At 39.5% G+C, this 24622-nt stretch overlaps 1 long non-coding RNA gene across 1 annotated transcript; it reads right to left on the bottom strand.

Annotated features, from left to right (window-relative positions):
- Positions 1-696: 696 nt before the first annotated feature.
- Positions 697-23652, bottom strand: LOC141444339 (uncharacterized). Its single transcript, XR_012453166.1, has 4 exons — positions 23626-23652; positions 20384-20399; positions 12395-12408; positions 697-802 (listed from the first exon to the last, which is right to left on the bottom strand). It is a non-coding gene; the product is annotated as an uncharacterized lncRNA (long non-coding RNA).
- Between the last annotated feature and the right edge of the window lie 970 nt (positions 23653-24622).

The following is a 24622-nucleotide window of genomic DNA, read 5'->3' as shown; positions in this document are numbered from 1 at the left end:
ACACACAAAGTTGTTTTTAAATATACGGCTACATACTGTTCTTGGTAGGTTTGGAAGCAACAATTTTTTGTACGCGATCTGTCAAATTTTATAAGACCGTCAGGTTGCGCAACCTAACACTAGATTTTTTTACACTATGCAGGCTAACTTTATAGCAAAAATACTTGTGTTACCTCTTTGATGGTGCAATCAAAAAATAAAATTAAAACAATGCAATAAAGGATTTTCATACTTTTTGCTCTAGAGCAGAAAAGTCCCGCTCTGTGCTGGGTATTTAGTGCGGTTATGATGAAATTAAAGCATAGTTGGAAAAAAAATATTTAATAAACCTAGTCCTCGAAATGGTTTTGGGATTAGACCACATTGTAAAAAAGTGTTCAATGTCAATTGGGCTTTCTAGCACACGTTCCCCCATTATTACTATTATTATTATTATTTTAAAAAATGTTGCCTGGAAGAGATCGCTCTTAAGCGATAAGGCCGCCTATTGCTTACCTTGTAATTTTCTCTCTGCATACCTACTTTTTTGTATCGCTTACTATTTCTGGTGTACAATAAAGAGTCATAGTATTGTATTGTATTACAATTGATAAATGCTGATACGGTGTAACGAACGTCGTAGGCGAAGACCCTAACTTGCACATAATAATGCATAATGCACTGTATATTTAGGGGTTTCAATTAAAAAATGCTACATATTATATTATACTTCTTTATTAATCGTTCATCAAAATAAACATGTAATTTTTTTATATTTCTACGAGTAGTTGTTACCAGACTTGTTGCAGCAATTAGATCAGCGCTGAAAGTAAAAACAAAAACTCTTTACCCTATGTTCTAATAAATAACACGATAGGTTATCAATCACCTCAACTAGTGCAGTGGAGAGCATTATCAATTGCTAGCTTTTGGCCGCGGCTTCGCTCGCGTTAAATTTGGGGTATCATAGATTTATTTCTACGTTTATTATTTTACGTGTTTTGTTTGATTGATTTTTCGGAGGATATATGCAAATACAGGTACAGTCAACTACAAAGAGATGTATCCATGTTAATCTTGTAAAATTATGTAGGTAAGGTAGGTAATTTTTCGCATGCCATAATTCTAGTAGCAACAAAACCTTACCTAGATTATCATGAACTCGTTTAAAATACAACAATTACGTACACAAGCGTTTATATTTGCATTCCCAGTTCAACAAAACATTCGCTTGAAGCAGGCAAGTGAAGGAAAGTGAAGCCATCTATGTTGTGTTCTATGTATAAAAATAATATCAATCATCATTTATTACGGAAAGAGGAATCCATATAGTGTTAGTAACAATAATCTTACGCCTAATGTTAGTACTCACAATATTCCTAGCAGTTAAAATAAAATAATAAAATAACCTCCTATTAGCAAGTAGCTCTCGCTGACAGATGTAAGGCATTCCATCCAAGCCTGCAAGAACGGGCCATCGATCCTCTCCGAAACAGCGGCCAGGAGGCTGTTGGCGCTGCCGCGCACGCGCACGCGCTGCAGCAACGACGCAACGCGCTTACGCATGATAGCGTGAAAGCCGTCTGTCCACGCCTCCACGAATGTTACAATGACGACGCACTACAATGGCGCGGCAGCCCCAACAACATCCTGAACGCATTGTTGTACTGGACTCGTAAGGCGCTGTAAGCCTTTCCAGTATAGTCAATCCATAGGCTGCAAGTGTAAAACGATTGCCAGAAGGATCTAAAAAGTGTAACCTTTACGTTCTTGGTACACTTTGCAAACCCACGAATCAACATATTGTTACGTTCGTGGGGTAGGTTCGTGATTGAAAAGCACTTTTAACGCCGATGAATAAGAGTAGGATTTATTTTCACACTGCTACTTAACTACAAAACACTTAAAAACAGTTAACAGTAATTTCACACTAAAACTCACTTACTAGTCGCTTTGATTCTCTTCGATGTTTATCTCTCGGTATCGCATTCGAAACTCTTTCCGCCCCAACCTCGCCCGGCTTATATACCCCCGGTGAATCGGTCCACAAAGTTCGAGAACAGTCCAGCTAGGACGTCATGCCTACATCTCGAATGTTCCGGAAACGAGTAGAGTGTCTGTCTCTTTCATGTGCTATCTCTCTCACACAGTTACTAGAACATTCCGGAAACAGGATCATCAGTCTGTTTCTCTCACACATATAGGCTATCCTTGTCACACACCTTCTCGAATGTTCTCAGTATAGCTGTTTCTTTCTAATCGTGCTATCTCTTTCACTCCTATTGAAAATTTCGCCATATACTGAAATGTACTTCAGGGGCCCATAAGGTGTCCTGAAAACGCCTGAAAACTGGTTTTCAGGTTATGGCGTCATCGGATAGAGGGTGGCCTGAAACGTGGGTGGGTTTGCCTAGAACGTTGATAAATCGAGCCTTGAATATTTGTGATCCAAAACTTGTTGTTTTGGAAAGCAATGGGTACAACTGGAGGCAGTGCAACCGTGTAGTGAACGTGTCGACTCGTCAAAGATCGGTGGGAGCTGAGAGGGTTCCGGTATATTTTCCGTTTATAAAAGGGGTGACGGATAAAATCGAACACTTGTTACGCCGAAGATATAGCATCAAGTCGATTTTCCGTCCTCATATGCAGCTCAGACAGTTGGTACGTTCGCCGAAGGATAAGGAGCCCCTGAGTGGTCCCGGGGTATATATGATTCCCTGTGCCTGTGGCAAGAGCTATATTGGAGAGACTGCGAAACGTTTCCACAAGGGTATCGGAGCACATACGCAGTATGAGGAAACAGGACGACAAGGGGTCTGCTGTGGCCGAGCACTCAATGGACTCGGATTCGACGCACTATATCAGATTTGATAAGGTATCTGTACTTGCGAGAGAGAAATTTTTCATTCCGCGGAAAGTGCGTGAAGCCATCGAGATTAGTCGTCGGCCGAATTTCAACCGGGATAGTGGTTGGACGGTACCTCCGAGTTGGAAAACGGTGTTAAATACTCGTGCTGCGTCATCGGTGTGTGTGAACGTACCTTTACAGAGCGATGTTGTTAGTGTTGTGTGCTACCCTACATTTGACAGTTGTAATGATGATGAATACGCGGGTAGTTGTGTGCCGGTGTCAGTTTCGTCGGGTAGTCGCGCGAGCAGAGCAGCGGCGCGCAGTGCGCGTGTTGCAGCAGCCGCTGAGTCGCGTTGCTCCGAAGACGAAGGGCTACGGATTAGCCCGAAACATGTCGAGCTAAACTCGATTTAAGACGTGAGTTATCCGGGTCATTATATTTAATATTTGAAAGTTTTCCTGAATAAACCTTCTGAATTGTCTTCCTGGCGCTTCATTCACCCTACATTATTAAGTTTTTATTGTTTAAATCATTTATTACGTAACAAGTAAATAAATATTTATTATACGATAGATTCATACAATGATAACTCACTGCTGCTGCGAACTCATTCATTAAACGAGTTTGTAAAATGGATAACAGCAAATTCTCTGATATTGATATATTTAGCATTTCTCTTAGTAAATATAAGACTGTCATTAGTAGTAGTTTGTTATGCCATTTTTTTGAGAATGGGTTATATGCACGTTCTATTTTTTGCAAGTCGTAGCCTTTTTCTTTTCTTTGTGTGTTTGTTATTTCTTTACCCGTTTCATACTTTATTATTGGGAATTAATAACGTGTGGCAACTTTGTTGGTTAATGTTTGATGTCATTGTTTACAATGTAAGTTTTATTGTACCGTTTGTGCCCAAATACATAAATAAATAAATAAATAAATAAATAATAAATTCTTACTACATATACATGTGACAATTGTTACTTAAATTTATTTTTCCTTTTTAGTCCATTTTTTTTTCTAATAAAAGCTTGTTTAAAAATAAAAGAACGATAATTAAATAAACATATTCAAGAACTGGGGATTATTTATATCTACAAAATATTACATACATAACAGTCCCTGAGCAAAGCCGCGGATGGACAGACAGACAGACAGACAGACATGACGAAACTATAAGGGCCATATTTTTGCCATTTTGGCTACAAAACCCTGAATTAAGTGCTAATCATTATCGTTAACTATGAGGGTTATTGAGTATTGGAACGACATCTAGTGATAATTGGTGGAACTTTTGATGATGATGGCTTCACGAAATAAAACAAATTCTATAAAATGCGCAGTGTGCTTCGAAAATAGATACGAAAGAATTCATAAAATCTATATATATAAAAGAAGAAACTGACTGGCTGACTTATAGATCAACGCACAGCACAGCCCAAACCGCTGGGTCTAGAAACTTGAAATTTGGAATATATGTTCCTTAATAGGTGTAGACGCGCACTAAGAAAGGATTTTTCGAAATTCCCACGGGATAGGGAATAAATGGGATTTATATTTTCACTTCGAAATTGCCCTATTTCCGTAACTATAATTATTAGAAACTTCAAATTTGGCGTGCAAATAGGTAATACTAACAGCTAAAAACGCTTTTCAGGATTTAACGAAACTCCCACGGGATAGTGAATAAATGGGATTTGTATTTTCACTTTTAATTAATGATCCTATTTCCGTTACTATAACTATTAAAGACTTCAAATTTAACGAACAAGTAGGTAATACTAACAGCTAAAAAAAAATTTCAGAATTTATCAAAATTCCCACGGGATAGGGATAAAAATGGGATTTGTATTTTCACTTCAAAATGGGCCTATTTGCGTAACTATAATTATTAGAAACTTCAAATTTGGCATGCAAGTAGGTAATACTAACAGCTAAAATCGATTTTCAGGATTTTCCGAAATTCTCACGGGATAGTGCATAAAATGGGATTATATTTTCGCTACAAAGTGGCCCTAACTCCGTAATATTAGAGACTTCAAATTTGGCATGCAGGTAGATAATACTAATAGGTAAAAACTGTTTCAAAGATTTTCCGAATATCCCACGGGATAAAAAGAATAAAGAGAATTTTATATACCAATTGAATCAGAAAACGCATAAGCTAAACCAATAAAACTGGGGACTGGAGATTTGGCAAACTGATGTAAATCTGGTAACAATTATTTAGCAGTGACATCCTGCTCATCCTGGCGAGGATCGTCTCCGTAGAAGGGAACTCCTCAAAAGTTGATGGCACACGCAAAAGATTTTACATGATTGTTAAATTTCAATGACAATGCGTTTATATGATATACACCGCCTGATGCTGCAGCCAGGGCCGTCTGCTGATGACGGAACTCCTCAAGGGCTGATAGCATAGATACGAAATTTTACATGTACGTTCAACGAGCTGACACAATTACTTTGCTCACCCGCGACCTTTATGATAGCTACTTTTGTGCCCATGCAATGTGTGTTCATGCAGTTCCTCCTTCTCCACACTGTAAGAACACACACAAAGCACACAAATCCATCTATCACCACCACCACTTTACACTGACGCGTTTTAAACTCAACCAGATCTCATCTTCAGAGCAACACAACCGTTCAGCATGCTACGGTGTGAAATTTGGCATAGATGGACCTAAAGTTATACAGAAGTGCACTAGGTAAGATTTTCAGAAAATCCCATGGAATACGAAAATATCACAACTTTGTTTGTTTCTTTGTTTGTTGGGGGTAATCTCTGAAACTATTGAGCTGATTTAAATAATTCTTTTATCAACAGAAACATACACCTATCACTGATTGACATTTCCGCAGTATAAAAATAATTTTCAATTATGAGGCAGATTTTCAAAATTATTTCAATAACAGTAATTCATGTCCCGCGGGAACTTTACAATTTCTCGGGATGTAATCCTATATGGTGTATGAAGTCGCGGGCAAAAGAAACGCGTAGTACTTTAACGTTTTCTAAAATTCCAACCTTGAATCAGCGAAGCAGGGTTTCAAAGCTGGTAAGAATCATAATTAATTACGTATGTAAGTTGATTTTTGTATTACAAAATTTGCACCATCTGTCTAAAAAAAAATCTGTCTGTATTTGTATTTCCATGTAATCCTCCGAAAAATTAATCAAAACACGAAAAAAGGATCGCAGAAAGTAAATGTATGTTACTCCAAATTTAACGCGAGCGAAGCCGCGGGCAAAAGCTAGTGTATATGTGTGTGTATGTAGTGTGTGTAGTGTATATATGTGGGTCGGAGGGCTTAGAAGTAAAACATTTGTTACCAAATAAACCACTTTTTATTAATTATTTGCACAAGCACAAAAAAACTCAACACATCGTCCGCCATTAATCGAGAGAGAGAGCGAGTGTTGCCACAGGCCAAAAAAAATCCTACATATCTCGGCCATCCTTAAGTAGTTTGACCTCAAACTATAAACTTTACAAAATAAAAAAATCCACTTAGGTCATACCTAACTTGTTACACAAAACAAATTATTATTGTTTATCAATCAACAAATAATCATTTCAACAAGATTAAAAATACTTCAGATAATCATTTCAACAAGATTAAAAATACTTTAAAAATTCTCACACATTGTCAGACTTTATCAATCTTATTTTTTAAGTAAATCAATCTACTTATATAACAACTTCTATTACACAAAACTAATTAATAATCATTTATCAACTAGATCGACCTTAATCAAAGAGAAAAAGAATCTCAACTACTGTCATTATAATTTTACCAGTCTTAGTTTTTTCAATTATAAATAGTCTTCAGTCCAGGTAAGTCTTAGTCAAAATTTTAGGTCTCATTCCGAGTCAGAGTCATCTCCTGCCCATCGCTTCATGTAGTCTGCAGATGAATATGTTGTTTTAGGGCCCTCTGTATCATTAGTTAGCTTCTCAACTTTATACCTATCATTTCTGCCCACTGATACCACCTTGTAGGGTCCGAGGTACTTGGCTCTCAGCTTTAAGGTATTGCCAAACTGGGTCCTCTTAATCGCAACCAGGTCCCCCTCAACATACTTCACACTAGCCTTCCTCTTCTTGTCATATCCTTTCTTGTTCTCCTCTTGAATCTTCAATATCTGGGTCCTAGCATCCTCTCTCCTACTATCTCTCTCTTCCATGAAACTCCTCTGCCATTCCTCATCCAGTAAATTTGTTAAATTCAGGTCCTCTTTCTGCTTCAACTTAACTCCCAGTAAAAGTTCACATGGTGTAGTCTTCACGCTTCTATGGTAAGTGCTGTTAAGAGCTCTTTGCAGCTTACTTGCATGTTTATACCAGTGTGATGGCTCCTCTAAACACAGCTTAGTCAGTACCGATATAATAGTTCTATGGACAATTTCCACCTGCCCCTTTCCTCTGGGTACTCCAGTAGTGATTTTGTAGTGTTCAATCCCCTCCTGATTACAAAATTCCTCAAAATCCTTGCTGGTAAAAGCGGCTCCTCTGTCACTAATGATTCTAGTAGGATTTCCAAATGTCTGCTGGAAAATCATCAAATTATCCAAAGTTTCCTTTGCTGTCACTGTCTTCACTGGGAAAATCCATGTAAATTTTGTAAAAGCATCTACTAGCGTTAATATATAATTGTACTTCTTTTTGGTTTCAGCTAATGGTCCAATGTGATCTATATGCATGGTATGTAGTGGTTGACTCTCCTTCACTATGGGGTTCAAGAAACCCTCCTGCTTCCCTCCTTTCCTTGACGCCAAAATGCATGGAACACAATTTGCAATAAATCTCTCAAGTTTGCTTTTCAGGTCTTTGATATAATAAGTTTCCCTCAATACTTCTTCTGTTTTCTTCAGTCCAAAATGTCCAATTCCGTGAGCTCTTCCTATTACTTCATTCTCCATTCCCTTTGGTATTATTAGCCTGTTTTGTCCTCTATAAAGTAGTCCGTTTTCCCTATAGTAATCATCATATTGTTTCTCTTCCAGTACTTTACTAATGGCTCTCAATCCATCATCCAACTTCTGTACTTTCTGTATTCTGTAGTGTAGTTCAGTCTTCAAGAACATAGTGATGGGATTGCGACTGAGTGAATCTGCGTGCTTCATTTTCTCCCCTGCTCTATGCTTAACTGAGTAGTCATAATCTTGTAATATAAGTACCCACCTGGCTATTCTAGTACACAAATCTTTCTTTTTGAGAGTCATTTCAAAGGCAGAACAATCAGTCACAATCTTGAATTTTATTCCAAATAAATATTTGCGAAACTTCTTCACTCCTTCTACTATGGCCAATGCCTCCAACTCGTAGCTGCTGTACTTCCTTTCTGCATCTGTTGTCTTTCTGCTCATGTAGTGAACAGGGTGTAAATTCCCATCTTCTCCACTTTGTTGCAACAGGATTGCAGCATATCCATCTATGGATGCATCAGTATGCATTTCTGTATGCAGTTCTGGGTCATAAATCTTGAGAACAGGTTCACTACATAATGCAGTCTTTAGCATCATGAAAGCTTGTCTCTGCTCTTCATTAAATTGAAACTCCTTCCCTTTCCGCAGAAGGTCAGTTAACGGCTTTGCAATCAAGGAAAAATTCTTTAAGAACTTGCGAAAGTAAGAAGTAAGCCCAATAAAGCTTTGTACTTGTTTCAAATTTGATGGTTCTGGAAACTTCATTACTGCGTCTGTTTTATCACATGATGGTCTCACTTTCCCGTCTTCAATAATATGCCCTAAATACTCGACCCTGGTGCACATTAAATGTCATTTTTTCCAGTTTATCTCTAATCCATAATCTGATGCTACTTCTAGAACTTCCTTCAGCCTCAACATAGCCTCTTCTTCATTTATTCCTGGTACTATCAGATCATCTATGAAAATTAGGACTTTACCCTCTCTCATCAAGTCACGGTAGATCATACTGACAAAACGCATGAAATACTTTGGGCAGTTGGACAGTCCAAATGGCGCCTTAAGGAATTCATATTGGTCATCTTCCGTCACAAACGCTGTGTACTTAACAGACTCTTCTTCTACAGCTAGATGAAAAAATCCATTCTTAAGGTCCAGAGTGCTAAACACTTTAGCCTTGGTCAGTCTGTCAATCTGGTCATCAATAATGGGCAAGGGAAACTCATCCTTGACCATCTTCTGGTTAATTTTTCGATAATCAACACACAATCTTATAGACTGGTCCTTCTTTTTAACTAGAACCAAAGGGCTACAGTATTCAGAATAGCTTGGTCTGATAATTCCCTGGTCCAACCATTCATGTATTTGCCTCCTCACTTCTTCACGCTCTTTGTAGGATAAACGTCGCGGCCTATGTACTACAGGTAAGTCATCTTTTAGTATTATTTTTAACTTTAATGGAGATTCTTTTATCTTTTTAGGTATGTACTTTTGCACTAACTTATCAACTTCTTCTCTGATTTTAGGGTCCCTGCAATAACTAACTGATACATCTGCAAAACTACACTGAAAGTTGTTTCTCACCCAACAGTCGTCGTCAGTCGTCATGTTATTCAAAAAAGTTATCTGTCCATTATTTATAAGAATAGTAGCTTTTGACATTAGTTCCTGGCCTATAATAACATTATGAGGTATAGTACCACTCTACATAATATGAAACACGGTATGAAACAATCTACCATCAATAGTAACAGTCATAAACAGCTTACCAAGAGTCACGACACTTTTCTGTCCCAAACCTGACACACAGACACTTGTCTTTTTCCCACTTTGAAACATTGTTCGCGATCACAAAATCACTCGTTATTAAGTTCAATTCACTGCCAGTGTCCACTAAACTCGGTATATTTTGATCACCATAACCGATTAACTTTACCGCACAAAATTCGCGCTCACTTTGACGTTTGACACTGACGTTGGCGATTGACAGCTCGCGGGTGCGTTCCGTTTCGCTCTGCTGACGTCATACATTTACCGCTTCCGGTCGTTTGCTGCGTTCCACTTTGCACTCCAGTGCAATGTGACCAAAGTTGTTACACTTGAAGCACTTGACTCCTTTGCTTTTCTCTGGGCATTCGTTTGCTATGTGGTTTTTCCCACCACAAGCAAAACAATGCTTCGGTCTAATGCTTTTCTTCTCTACAGTCTGATCTTGAGTATGAGGCACATTTTTAAAAGTTCTTCGCTCAGTCGCAGCGCTCTTGGCCAAATTAGTTTTTAATTGCTCATACAACTTCAGCTGCTCCTTCAATTTATTATATGTAGTTACTCCATACAGCATAGTTTTGTGAGTCTCATCCTCAACTATTCCTTGAATTATATACTGTATAGCGACATAGTCTGCTACATTTCCCCGCTTGCCAATCTCCTTCATAATGAGCATATATTCATAATAAGATTCCTCCGGCTTTTTCTTTCTGGTGCTTAGTAGCTCATGCACATCCTTGGTCGTCATCGACTCTGGGAACTCCTTGCATAGTGCAGTCTTCAACTCATTATAGCTTCTAAATGTTTTTTCTGTTTTCAGCCACAGCGCAGCAGTTCCTACTAATGCCCTTCTGGCTATTAGGAGAGTCTGGAGCGGTGTCCACCCAAATATTTCGGCGTTTTCTTCGACTTCTTTCGCCCATTCACTCGCCGTTAAGTTTTTGTTGGTGCCACTGAACCTTGGTACCACGTCTTCAGACATCTTAAGTAGATGGGTGCCCGGTTCCGCCTGCCTGGCCTCATCTTGAGCGTCTTTCGCCGTATCCGTCATTCTTCTTAGCTTCTCACGTCTTCACTCTTTAAAACTATCTTTTAAACATGCGGGCCACGCCGGCCGGCACGTGTTTTTTGGTTATGTCGTCTTTTCACCTTACAAACTCGTTTTGCTCCTTTGCCACCGATCCCGGCTCACGAGCCCCCATTTGTGGGTCGGAGGGCTTAGAAGTAAAACATTTATTACCAAATAAACCACTTTTTATTAATTATTTGCACAAGCACAAAAAAACTCAACACATCGTCCGCCATTAATCGAGAGAGAGAGCGAGTGTTGCCACAGGCCAAAAAAAATCCTACATATATGAGCACAACATTCATCTTTACTGTGCCGGTGTTGGACTCAAAAGATTTTCCATCATGTTAAAATCAAGCAAACAGGCCTGGAAATGTAACAAATGTTGAATACTTGTTACATTTTCACGTGATTTTCCTCAAATAACGCCTCTAAACTTTATAATCTTTCAAGATGAACCTTAAGGCGCGGTTTTATTTTCGGGTGCTCCAGGCATCTTTTTGCACAGAGCTACACATCATTCAATCGTTTTAACGCTGCTATGTTTTTTTTTTCTATTTAGTGCATTTTAAACCAAAATATTACTCACTCTAAACAAATAATCGCAAAATTTTAACTCAGCAATACAAACAGCACTAACGAAAACGAAAACTTCAAATAAAACTCGGAATAAACTTTAAGTACTACCGCAACAGAATAAGGACACGAGTCAATACGTCAACAAAACTTTATAATTTTTTGAAACAGAATAAGTACAATGTTGTAATAAAACATAATTATTTTTTAACGATATTAATAACATAAAATTGTTTTCGCTTATTAACAAACTGCGTAAGTAGTATGTAAGTGTGTAGCTGCTTGTTCGTGTCTGGTGCCCTTATTAAATAGTCAGGAGGGAGACCCAGACTACGGATTCAAACTATAAAACACTATGGTACTGCATATAGGACTAGGGGCAACTGTTGTACCTATGGACGATTGTACCTAAGGACACTAGCAGTAAAAAAAAAACTACAAACCATAGACTATTATCTTGAACACACCCGAATAGCATTTTTCTGGTATGGCAACATTAACTATCTGTCATTTTCGTATTTGTCAGTAGTATTGTCTTTTATGGCTGCGGAAAGTTTTCTACGTCAAAAGTAAGTTTTTATTCGTATTTTGAGTGTGTTTTCTAAAGTTTTAAGCATAATGCTTCGAGTCTCTTCGTAGTTAATGAATAACTTCATGATTTGTTTCTTATTTTATGTAGTTATTGCTGCTCTCGGGCGACTTTTAACGGACTGACATTAGTTTAAATTGTAAAGTATCGAATTTGTACCTGTGGACAAGTTTTTTATCGTACCTATGGACTGTCCACAGGTACAAAATCACAGTTTGAACCTGTAGACAGCTAAATATGAATTTATTTTTCTGTTTGATATCAGTTTCTCGTGCTAAAACCGGCCAAACGCGAAAAAAAGTATGTCCTGAAAGTTTAACCGAGGTCATTATGGAAGTAAAAAATGGATGTTCTCGTAGAAAAGTTGTTGAAAAATTCAATGTGCCTAAATCGAGTATTTTTAAGTATGATAAGTTAAATCGAAACAAAAATTTGGAAAATATGGATCTTTTAAAAAATGTAAGGAGGGTATTTGCTGAAGCAGAAGAGCAACAGCTACATGATTATTTAAAAGAAGCAGCATATTTGCACATGGGCTTAGATCAGAAACAAATACGGGAATTTGTGGAGACATTGCCATACGTTATGTGCATGGGATGCAAAAAATAGAATCCTAAAACAAGTTTACTTACATGCAGCATGTGTACTGAAATCATAAGAAATGTGTTTTAAAGTCTTACAAGAATAATTTTGACTCTGACGACGAATCTAGCTTTATATGTCAAAAATGTTATGTGTTAAATGATGGCTCAGATGATTCTATTAAAGATGTAGGCGATGTAGCTCCGACGATTCTGCTGAAGAGTTATAACAAGAATACTGCAATTCCAAATAACAAAAAAAATATTAGGAGATTCTGAATGTATTGCCAAATGTATTGCTATTTGTTTTGTTTTATTTTATTAAGATTTGGATGTTTAATTATTTTTCTGTAGTGTTTTGTTGATTTTTTGTCCATAGGTACGGTCCCGTCCACAGGTACAATTTTGTCGTCCATAGGTACAAACTGCACTTGTACCTATGGACAAAATGAGCATTTTTAAAAATATGCTTAGATCTCTATAGTTTTAGTAGATAATTAAAAACAAAATGGTGATTATGAAAGACTGTTTAATTAAGATACTAAAACAATAAATAGTTTTACAAAATTAATGACAGTTTTTTTTTTAATATTTAAAATAGTCTAAAAATTGGAAAGTGTCCACAGGTACAACAGATGCCCCTATAATTTGTACTATTACTTATTCTGTGCTATAATTCGTAACCGTTACAAAGCCAAAGTAATCTAGTGATCGCGCGCGTACAGTGTCGTTCCGTCGTAAAAGTGAAAGTCATCCGTCCAGCCGTAGATCATTTCGTTCCGTGCTTGCTGCCCCCCCCCCCCCCCGTGCGGCAGATTCAAGCCAACACGGGCGGTCTAGTCGTGCCACAACATACTCCCGGCGTTGAAGATGTATCTTCAAAGTTATGTGTGGGCAATGGGCAAATGGTGTTGAAGGCCCTACGAAGAGTCCCCTTCTTAGTTTTGATGTCGGCCACACGAGCAATGCCGTCCCTGCCAGGATGAACTCGGATTACACGGCCTAGAAGCCACATGAGAGGCGGTAGGTTCTTCTCTTTGATGACGACCATAGTTCCGACCTCAAGACGTCCCTTATAGTGACACCACTTCGTCCGTTGCTGAAGTCCAGAAATGTACTCTTGAGTAAAACGTTGCCAGAAGTGCTGTTTCAGATACTCAACTCGTTGAAATATTTGGAGATTTGTTATCTTCTGATTCAGTATATCTGGATGAGGCACGGATGTTACAGATCTTCCAATCAGGAAATGGGATGGACATAGGGGGGACAGGTCAGATGGGTCATCGGAAAGCGGAGTTAGTGGCCTAGAATTCGTCGTAAATGATGTTTTACGGATTTTACAGCTGATTCCCAAATACCCCCGAGTGTATGCTGGTATAAAGGAGAAGTTGATGCCTGTTTCTACTAGGTCTGAAGTAAAATCTTGTTGTAATACATTACAGAGCTCGTTGTAGGTGCCGACGAACGTTGTACCATTATCTGAAAAGATCGTCCGCGGTTTACCTCGCCGAGCTATAAAGCGGTTAAGAGCTGCGATAAAAGCCTCCTTTGTCAAATCAGAAACAAGCTTCAAATGAAGAGCTTTGGTTGCCAAGCAAACAAAGATGCAAATATAGGCCTTTACAAGCCTGCACCCCCTACCCTTGCGATTGGCTATCATAATTGGCCCTGCATAGTCTGTACCTGTTTCTAGAAAAAGATATTCAAGATGCAATCTTTCCTTAGGTAGGTTGCCCATTTTTGGTTGTATAGTCTCTCTCTTGATTCGAGTACATTTAACACAATTACGAATCGTCTTTTTTGCTAAGTTTTTCCCCCCATGAACCCAATAATTATGTCTGATATTAGTCAAAAGCAACTGAGGTTCTGCATGTAAATAACGTAAATGGGCCATCCTAAATATTAAGATTGTGTTTGCTACAAATAAGGATAGGATGTTTTATGTTATAATCGTAAAAGGAGTTACCTAGCCTGCCACCAACTCGTATAACATCGTTTTCAAAGAACGGTGAGAGTGATATCAGACGATTCTTAGCTGGCAAGGGCTTCCCTAATTTAAGTTGTTCGTATTCGATAGGAAACGAGTCCTGCTGCGCCGTACGAATAAGAATGTGAGAAGCTTGTGACAGTTCTGCTGCTGTAATCCTACCAGATCGAGGATTTCCAGACTTCTTACAGTTATTAATAAATCTCAATACGAATGCCAGAACGCGTTGTATTTTAGAGAAGTCAGAGTATTTACAAACCAGTTGATTTTGCAAATTAGGTTGTAAGGAAGTCGAACACGCCAGAAATGTGTGATTATTTATGTTATCAGGTAATGATAAAACAACCTTATTGTTTGGTGCAGTAGGCCATTGTGAACGGTCGAGCTTAAGAAACGCCGGACCTGTCCACCATAAGGAAGAGTTTAAGATTTGATCAGCGCTAAGACTCCGAGACACGAGGTCAGCAGGATTTTCTTTAGATGGTACGTAATGCCACATACAAGAGCCAAAGTTGTCCTGTATTTCAGATACACGGTTTCTAACAAATGGTCGCAAGGAAGTAGATGATGATGATAGCCATCCCAAAACTATCATAGAATCACACCAAAATGCACAATGATTAGGCTCACGACGAAGTGAGCTGAGCACCTTAATGCAAAGTCTCGCTCCTAATAAGGCTCCGCAAAGTTCGAGACGAGGTATTGTAGTGGCCTTTATTGGTGCTACCTTACTTTTAGAGGCAAGGAGGTGGGTAGCTACGGAACCATCCCCAGCCACGGAGCGGACGTATAGGGAAGCTCCATATGCCTTTTCAGACGCATCTGTAAAGATGTGAATTTCAGTCAATTCCAGCGAGTTACATGATACCCATCTGGGAATACTAAGATTATTTAGTAGCGGAAGGGTATTTGCAAAGTTCTCCCACGAGGTTCTTACGTCTCCCGACAGGGGTTCGTCCCAGGAACATTTGTTGACCCATAACCTTTGCATCAATATTTTGGCTTGAACGATACAAGGTGAGACCAAACCGAGGGGATCAAAGATCTGTGCGATAGCTGATAGAATCTGACGTTTCGTAACACTAGACCGTGAAGTTAAATTGATATGAAAGGTTAACGTGTCTGAATTGCATTGCCAATAGAGGCCTAAAGTTCTCGAAAGTTCATTGTCGCCAATATTTATTGTTTCTTGATTAATGGATTCTTTAGAAATTGCATCTAAAACAAGCTTACTGTTTGACTGCCATTTACGAAGATTAAACTTAGCAGAATTTAAGGTGTCTGTAACATTTTTATATAATGATACCGCATCAAGAATTGAAGCTGCACCAGATAAAAAGTCATCGACATAGAAGTCTCTGGCAATTGCTTCCTGTGCTTGTTTGTCAGTTGCTTCGTTTGAAAGTTGTAGCAGACAAAGTGTGCTTAGAAAAGGCGCTGATGCTGTGCCATAACTAACAGTGTTCAGGATGTACGTTTTAAGGGTTTGCGATGAATCTGGTCGCCAAAGAATTTGTTGAAGGGGACGCTGTGTGTCACATATCAGGATCTGTTGGTACATCTTTTCGATGTCCGCTGAGACTACATATTTATGGTGACGAAATCTAAGTAGGATTGAAAATAAGTCTTCCTGGATTCTAGGCCCTACCAACTGTATGTCATTAAATGACTTTCCTGTAGTTGAACATGCTGAAGCATCAAACACCACCCTGAGTTTGGTTGTGGTACTTGACTCTTTCAGGACCCCGTGATGAGGTATGTAATAAGAAATTGACGATGCTTGCGCATTATTTTGACTCATGTGACCCAAGGATTCATATTCGTTCATGAATTGAACGTAACGTTGTTGAAGTAACGGATCTTTCTCGAGTCTGCGTTCAAGGCTCAGAAATCTTCGATTGACCAATTCGTATGAGTTACCTAATACCTCAGGTGACTCTTTTAAGGGAATTGTGACCTGAAAGCGACCTTCTGAATTACGGCGCGTGGTGCTCTGAAATATTTGTTCACACTCGCTTTCTTGCAGAGTATAATTGTATTTTGAAGAAATAGTGTCTAATTCCCAGAAACGTGTAAGATTTGTGTCGTCGTCTTTATGGAGAAACATGCACATTGAGTTGACTTGATTAGGCTGATGTATGGCCCCTGAAAGAAGCCAACCCAACTTGGTTTCGAACAATTGAGGATTATGTTTACCTAGGTCGATCCGATTTGCTCCGATAACACTCCAAAATACGTAAGCGCCGACAAGAATGTCAATTGAAGACGGAACATAAAAAGACGGATCTGCTAAGCAAATTCCTGAAGGTACGGTATCAATGTTTATCTATCTGCTAGGAATTGAGGATGTCATTTTAGGTAACACTATACAGTCAATATCTATTTTGAAGTTTCCATCATAAGATTCAAGTTTAATGGAACATGATTGTGTACTGTTTGATTCCTGATTGTTGATTCCCGTGATTTGAGAAGTCACGGGACGAGTTGGTAAGTTAAGTTTATTACAAAATTCTTGTGTCACGAAATTACCCATACTACCGTTATCAAGTAGAATTCTTGCATCATAAATTCCTCCCTTACTGTCTCTCACCTTTACTCGGGCAGTAGACAGCAGCACATGTTGGGGTAATTTCTCGATATGACAATGTTCATCAGTGCATAATGTATTTTGCACTGGACCTTTATCTTGATCTTCATGTGAATGAAGTAATCTATTATGCTTAACTTTACAGTATTTACAATGACTAAGGTTGCAGTTTGTATCATTGTGCCCTGGACGAAGACAATTCAAGCAGACTGAATTCTTTAGCTTTGGCTAGCCTTTGAGCTATAGTTAATGATTTAAAAATGTCACATCTGAATATGTAATGCCCTTTGTTACATAAAGGACACCCATTTGTATGATGCGTTGTTTTCTCATTTTTGCTATTTGGAAATACTAAAAAGTTTTTTGATCTACTCTGAATAAATGATTCTGATTTGACCTTAATGCCTTTCGCCTCTTCTAATGTCTCCAAAAGATTGCATCTATTGTTTAGAAATGTAATGAAACTATCCAATGTTGGAGACTCCTTTAGTTTGTTTCTGTCCTCTTCCCAATGTCTACTGGTGATTGAGTCCAACTTTGAGGACATAATGTGTATTATTAAGGTGTCCCAATATTGCGTTGGCTGACCTAAAGTTGCTAAAGACCTGAGGTTTTTATTAGTGACTTCTACAATCTGACGTAATTCATGGCTAGACTCTTTATGAATAGGTGCAATATTAAACAATGCCTGTACGTGATTGTTAACGAGTAGCTGATTGTTATCATATCGGTCACATAATAATTTCCAAGCCACCTGATAATTTTCGGTTTTGAAATCTAGACTACGAATTACCAGAGAGGCGCTCCCATGAAGAGAAGCACGCAAGTAGTGGAACTTGTTTATGTCGTCCATATTTTTATCTGCATGTATCAAGGACACATAAATATCCTTGAATTCGAGCCAATTTTGATAGCCTCCGCGAAAGTGGGGTAAGTTTATTTTAGGCAAGCGAACATTATTTGGTTTCAGAGTTACAACCGTATCGCGATCGTTGGAGCCTACCTCTGATTGATCGTCTGGAGCGCCCGAATTACGCTGCTTAATCATCAATTCGCGCGCAGTCGCAAGCTCCTTGTAATATGACTGTTCAAATACCTCACGATCCGCATATAACTCTGCAGGGTCTTCCGCTAATTGCTCCAACTCGCTCTGTAATGCATCGTAAGAATCGTATAAGTTTTCGAGTCTCGATATACGCATTTCTATTTCTAAGATTTGGCTTTCACTTAAGTGTCCAGAATAGGATTTAATTGCATTCAAATAAGTAGAGAATTGTGTAAGTTTTGCCATACTCGTGCCTCGCTTTCTTATTAGTTCCTTAATTTTAGCATCCGCCATTTTGCTTTCTGAGCAATAAAGAAACGAGCAACAAGTTTACCCTGTCAAGATTAAGATAGCAATGTTTTAAAATTCTTTGCTATTAAATTGACAGGAGATTGGAGACAAAAAATGGTACAGGTGAATTTGCTATTAGTATTATCCAGGGGTCAAATTTGCTTCATACAATTCTCGCTATTTATGTTTACCCACTACGAAAATATACATGCAACAATTAAAATTGCTAAACAAAGATTAATTAATTTAAAGTAGAAGTGATTAAGCAATTATTGTTTATATCCGAACTTTAAACGTGAGTTTTAACGTGAAAGAGTTATATAAGGTCACTTTAGTTCGTTGAGGGTTTTATGCAATAATAAATTCTTAGCTACTGATAGGATAAAAGGTTATTAAAAAGTTGATGTTCTAAAGGGAAATTGGAAAGAAATTTCATTTGTGTTCAGTGTCCTGTTCGATTTGTTCCACTGTTGTGCGTAAGTTATATTTATTTAGTTGTTGTTTTGATTCACTGTAATATGTTTTGACTTCTTCTTCCTGCTGCAATTAAGGTAGTAAACCGTTGAAATGATGACCAAACGCGAACGAAATTGTGAAATATTTCAATGATGATATCTTCCACTTTTAAGGCTCCGTCCTTAGTCAGCTTGAGTTTACTTGATGATAATATGCAGCCGGCCAACGGGAATTTTAACACAATGGTACACGCGACGCCCGTACGAAATCTTGCGCGATGAGGATTAACACCATGAAGAGTGATTTCAAATGAAGTCTGAAGATTTTTCTTCCGTACGTTTTCTCAAGTAATTATTTCGGCTTTCTTCTTTTAAGCTCGAAGGACCATATGTTCGTGTCTAGTGCCCTTATTAAATAGTCAGGAGGGAGACCCAGACTACGGATTCAAAGTATAAAACACTGTGGTACTGCATATAGGACTATAATTCGTAACCGTTTCAAAGCCAAAGTAATCTAGTGATCGCGCGCGTACAGTGTCGTTCCGTCGTAAAAGTGAAAGTCATCCGTCCAGCCGTAGATCATTTCGTTCCGCGCTCGCCGCCCCCCCGTGCGGCAGATTCATGCCAATGCCAACACGGGCGGTCTAGTCGTGGCACAACACTGCTAGCTACACACTTGGTTGTAGAAGATGACGTCTGTCCAGAAACTGGGACAAGAATAATATTTCGCCAGGCGTAAACACTCGCCGCTCTGAGAAATGCGCGCGGTGTTTGCGCATCGACGTCTGCGGGCGAAATGTGGACAACTTCGGCGCTGCACGTATTTATAGCAGAGCCCCATCGACAGCGCGATGGATGAGTGCCGGCTAGAGATGGGTAAATCCGGATCTGAAGATTCAAAAGAGTCAGATCCTCAAGCGGATTCGAATCCCTTAATGACTCCTTTCAAATCTTATCGACTCCGGAGTTACTAACTCCGACCAAGTCCGGCCGGATCGAGCGGCTCGTGATCGCCGTCACACTCACTCGCTCCGCTTTCACTCTCGGCTCGGATCGGATCATATTACGTTTGGTCGGGCGCTGAGTGAGCCGGTACCTACGTTGGTACTCGGACGGACTTGTCGCTCGGTTATATTGGAAAGAAATGAGATAAAATTAAAACACAATATAATATGACCGGAGCGGGCGACGCATATTTAACACTGTTTTCAAGCTTCAAATAGTCAAACAGAAAACTAGTAGGTTCTTAAAGTAGCTCGTAGTTCTTTAAAAAATACACAATTTAGAATTTTTCAACATTAAAAGGACGAAACGAATCGGTACTTCAGTTCAGTACATTGACCTTGGTACCTACCGAACCGAGCCGGGCCGCATCGGCCATAGATAAATTAATAATCGCTCGAAAGAACCGGAGTCAATAAAGGAGTCGGATTCAATAAGCGGATTCGGTACCGACACCGACACCGGAGCTGGATCTAGTGAGTCAGATCACTTCGCGGAGTTGAGATTACCCATGTCTAGTGCCGGCGCAGATCACGCCACCTTTTGGAGGCGTGGTTATGATCGCGGATACCCTCGCGAATTGCGCCTATGTAAATTTGTATATATTAGATCATTTTTGTAAATAAACTCTCTTCTTCTTCTATACTCCAATCTAATAGGGTGTTTTACTTACCATATACGTAAATGCCCTAAAAGTGAAAAAGAGAAATCATCAACTTATCTGGTTAGGTACAGGTTTAGTTCAAGTATATTTTAAATTACCTACGAATTATACAAAATAATGCTATTCTTTACATATTTATAGGCACTTTATTCCAATACATATATCCGGTTCGCGATAGGATCACATATTAAGTGTTTCCACACAAGTGAATCCAAGGGGTTCAATGTTCAATTAGCTCAGTGGCAGTGAAAAGCGGAGAAATGGAAAGAAAGCTTATGCTTATGGAAAGGAACCTCAAGGCAACAATCAAGAAGGTTAGCTCGCTCACCTGGTGACATCCCATGGTCTGGTTCCCTGGGAGCAGCCGCCAACTCCTTGCAGCACAGGCGTTGCCTAGGTCTTTAGGGTCACACCAAATGTCTAGTATATGAAGGTCCGCACCAAAGCACAACATATAGTGATAGTTTAGAGGATCTACATTGATTTCAAGGCACGGTAACGGATGGAGAGCACAGAAAGATAAAAAATAAGCATAGTTCCACTCCCAAGCACGGTAGCAAAAGTAGGAGAGATGCGCATGCGGCGACGGTTGCTTGTGGCACGTGTTGCATACATACCGCGGCGCTAGAGGGCTCGCCAATGCACATGACACGGCATTCAGTGAGGAGCTAATACTATCTCAAGACAGTTGCGTTGTAAGGATAACAAAAGTAGGGAACACACATCTTCAAGGAAAAAAGGGCTTTGACAGATAAACGTACAACGTTTTAAACTTTCGTGATTCTCACTCATAGTCAAAATACCACAAACGGGACTTATCACGCTATTATTGCGCAAGAAATATTTACCTCGACGTTTCGGCAACGTTACAGTTGCCGTGGTCACGAGTAGACTGAAGTGTGGGGTGTCAAGTCTGCCTAGCAGCGCGAGTTCTTCGAACTACCCGCACTTGATCACTAATAGTGCCGGCACTCGTATCACGAACTACCCGCACTTGTTCACTTTTATTAGTCACCCTATCACACCGACACACAACACTAACAACGTCCGATCGTCCCTCCGAACATTCATCCCGACGCCGACACTTATTAATAACAGGATTCCACGTAGATGAAAGCTTATACCCGTCGTCCCGGTTGAAATTCTTATGCTTTTTTATTTCAACCGCTTCACGTACCATTCTTGAGTAAAAATGACGTTCCGTGGACAGAATTTTGGGATTGTGAAGCTCAATTCAGTGGTTTGGCCCTGAGTCCAACGAATGCTCGGCTATGGCTGACTTGTTTACCTGGCGATTTTTAACAGCTACAATGTGTTCCTTGACCCTCTCAGCTATTGTTCTTTTCGTCTGTCCGATATAGGAACTACCACAACTACAATCAACCCTATAAACACCCGGTGTTTGGAAGGGAACGACATCCTTGGGTGTCCTAATATGCCTCGCGACTTTGGACAAAGGCGTGTACACCACCTTGATGGAAAACTTACCTAAAACGGCTCCAGCTTTGTCCGTCACTCCTTTCACATAAGACATATATGCAGGCTGTCTAGCTACATCAGGATATCTGGTTCTACGTTTCCTTCTGGGCTGCCATTTATGCACCACATATCCGTCTCGTCTCGTCTTCAACAAATTTAGGGTCACACAAATCAAATTCCCTATTTTGTAATGAACTCACAACGGATTGGAGATGTCTGGGATGGTGGTGAGACGACGCGTTCAAATATCTATCTGTGTGCGTCGGCTTCCTGTAGACGGTATGTGCCAAAGAACCATCCGCCCTCGCCATTACCTTCACATCAAGGAAAGCTAATGAATGTCCCTCTTCCAACTCATAAGTAAAACTAATCTTCGTATGAATCGAATTGAGATATGCCAGAAACTGTTCCACTTCAGGTTTCCCACCTTTCATAACACAGAAAACATCGTCGACTACCGCCTCCACACTAATATTCCACGCTTGAAGATCTATTAACGTCTCAAAATGTTCCATCCAGATATTGGCCATCACCGGAGCCACGGAACTACCCATGGCAACGCCACCAATCTGTAGATAGTGTTGTCCTCGATACAAAAAGTAACTCCCTTCCAAACAGTTTCTGAGCAATACCATGTAGGACTCTGACATGCCATTCTCACCTAACTTCCCTCGAATTATCTCATAGCACTCTTTAAGAGGAACATTGGTGACAAGTGAGGCCACATCAAAACTCACCATAATGTCTTCTGGTTCCAACCTAATGCTGCTGAGAATTTCCACGAAATGGCGAGAATCTTTGACGTAAGACGACGTTTTCCCCACAAGCGGCTGTAACACTGATGCTACGTGTTTCGCCAGGTCGTACGTAAGTAGGAGAAGCAATTTGACTTACGATAGGTCTCAGGGGCACGCCAGTCTTGTGCACTTTCGGCAACCCATACAACCTCGGCGGCTGCACGATCTTCGGCTTGTGAAGGCGTTGAAAATCATCGTCGTCAAACAGATCCTTATAGTCTCTGACAACAGTCCTTATACGGCGCGTAACTCTGGCCGTAGGGTTGTACGACACTGGCTTATAAACAAGATCGTCATCCAACAAAAACCTTATTTTACCCTCCTAATCACTAGAGTCCATCACCACAGTGGCATTACCCTTGTCCGCTTTAAGCACAAACACCTCCTGGTTCTTTCTTATATTACTTAAAGCCAAACGCTGTTCCGCAGTGACATTGCTCTTCGATAACCTGGCCCTTCTTAAAATAACCGCAACATCCTGCCTTAGAACATCGGCGTCACTAGAAGTCACTTTATTGCGCATTATTGCTTCCTCCACGCTACTGATTACGGTCGGGTATAAGCTTTCATCTTCGTGGAATCCTGTTATTAATAAGTGTCGGCGTCGGGATGAATGTTCGGAGGGACGATCGGACGTTATTAGTGTTGTATGTCGGTGTGATAGGGTGACTAATAAGAGTGAACAAGTGCGGGTAGTTCGTGATACGAGTGCCGGCACTATTTGTGATCAAGTGCGGGTAGTTAGAACTCGCGCTGCTAGGCAGACTTGACACCCCACACTTCAGTCTACTCGTGACCACGGCAACTGTAACGTTGCCGAAACGTCGAGGTAAATATTACTTGTGCAATGATAGCGTGATAAGTCCCGTTTGTGGTATTTTGACTATGAGATGAACGTACGAACAAAAAAGTACTACAAAAATGTAAAAGTAAAAGTTGTAGTTATTCCCAAAAAGTGAAATCAAATAAACTCACCAGTTTCTTGACATCATAAATGACCTGTAAAGTTTAGTTATTGTTAAAGTATTTTTTTTTAATAGTTAGCCCTTAATGAACTATACTCTATTATTATTTTTTTGTATAAAGTACAGTAAGGTGTCGTTCTCCTTTCTTATTGGCTACAAGCCAGCATTCACATTAAAACATGTAATGTCAAAGTTATTTTCGTATTGTTTTATGTACAATAAAGAACAGTGGCGGCCTTAGGGGGTGGCGAACAGAACAGGGCAATCGCCCAGGGCCTCGCTCTTGCAGGGGCCTCGCGCATCAACCCAAGCAAAATTTTAAAAAATATCTCGTCAAACATGACAAATACCTAAAAGAACCAATCATACATACTTTCGCATAACATACTTTTCATGAAGGACAAAGGGCCTCGCAAAAAACCTGTCGCCCGGAGCCTCGCAATGGGTAAGGCCGCCGCTGGTAAAGAGTTCCTACATACATACGTAGTGTTAGCAAATGTTGTCAATTATGCATTTATTAATTAGTAAACTTAATTTCGTTAATTATCTATAAGCACATTTCGTTTCATGTCAATATTTGTATATGTAAATTTGTTTGTGTTATGTCTGTTAAATAAAAAAAACTGCCTTAATATAAGTGCGACTCCATTTACCCTGTTCCCAAAATAGAATGACATCTTTTTGAAAAGAAGAAAGTTCTTTTGTTCATCAAGTCATTTTGTTCTCGTCATGTGACGAAAAGTCGTTAGTATTATAATATACCGTAAACTATTTCAACTTTGCCCTCTGGCCCCAACATTGGCTGATTCGATTTAGAGTCGAAAACTAGCACCCTTAAGGTTTTAAAACTTTTATCCCCCCGTAATAATAATTCCCGTGTAGATAAAAGTTTTAAACCTTAAAGAGTGCTAAGTTATCGACTCTAAATCAACTCGGGCAATGTTGGGGCCAGAGGGCAAAGTGTAAGCAGTTTACGGTACAACTATTATTATTTAAATCTTTGTTGT

This window comes from Choristoneura fumiferana, chromosome 29 (genome assembly GCF_025370935.1).
Source record: "Choristoneura fumiferana chromosome 29, NRCan_CFum_1, whole genome shotgun sequence".
Classification (NCBI taxonomy): domain Eukaryota; kingdom Metazoa; phylum Arthropoda; class Insecta; order Lepidoptera; family Tortricidae; genus Choristoneura; species Choristoneura fumiferana.
Note: the sequence above shows the minus strand (reverse complement) of the source record. Positions and strands in the feature narration are given on the sequence as shown.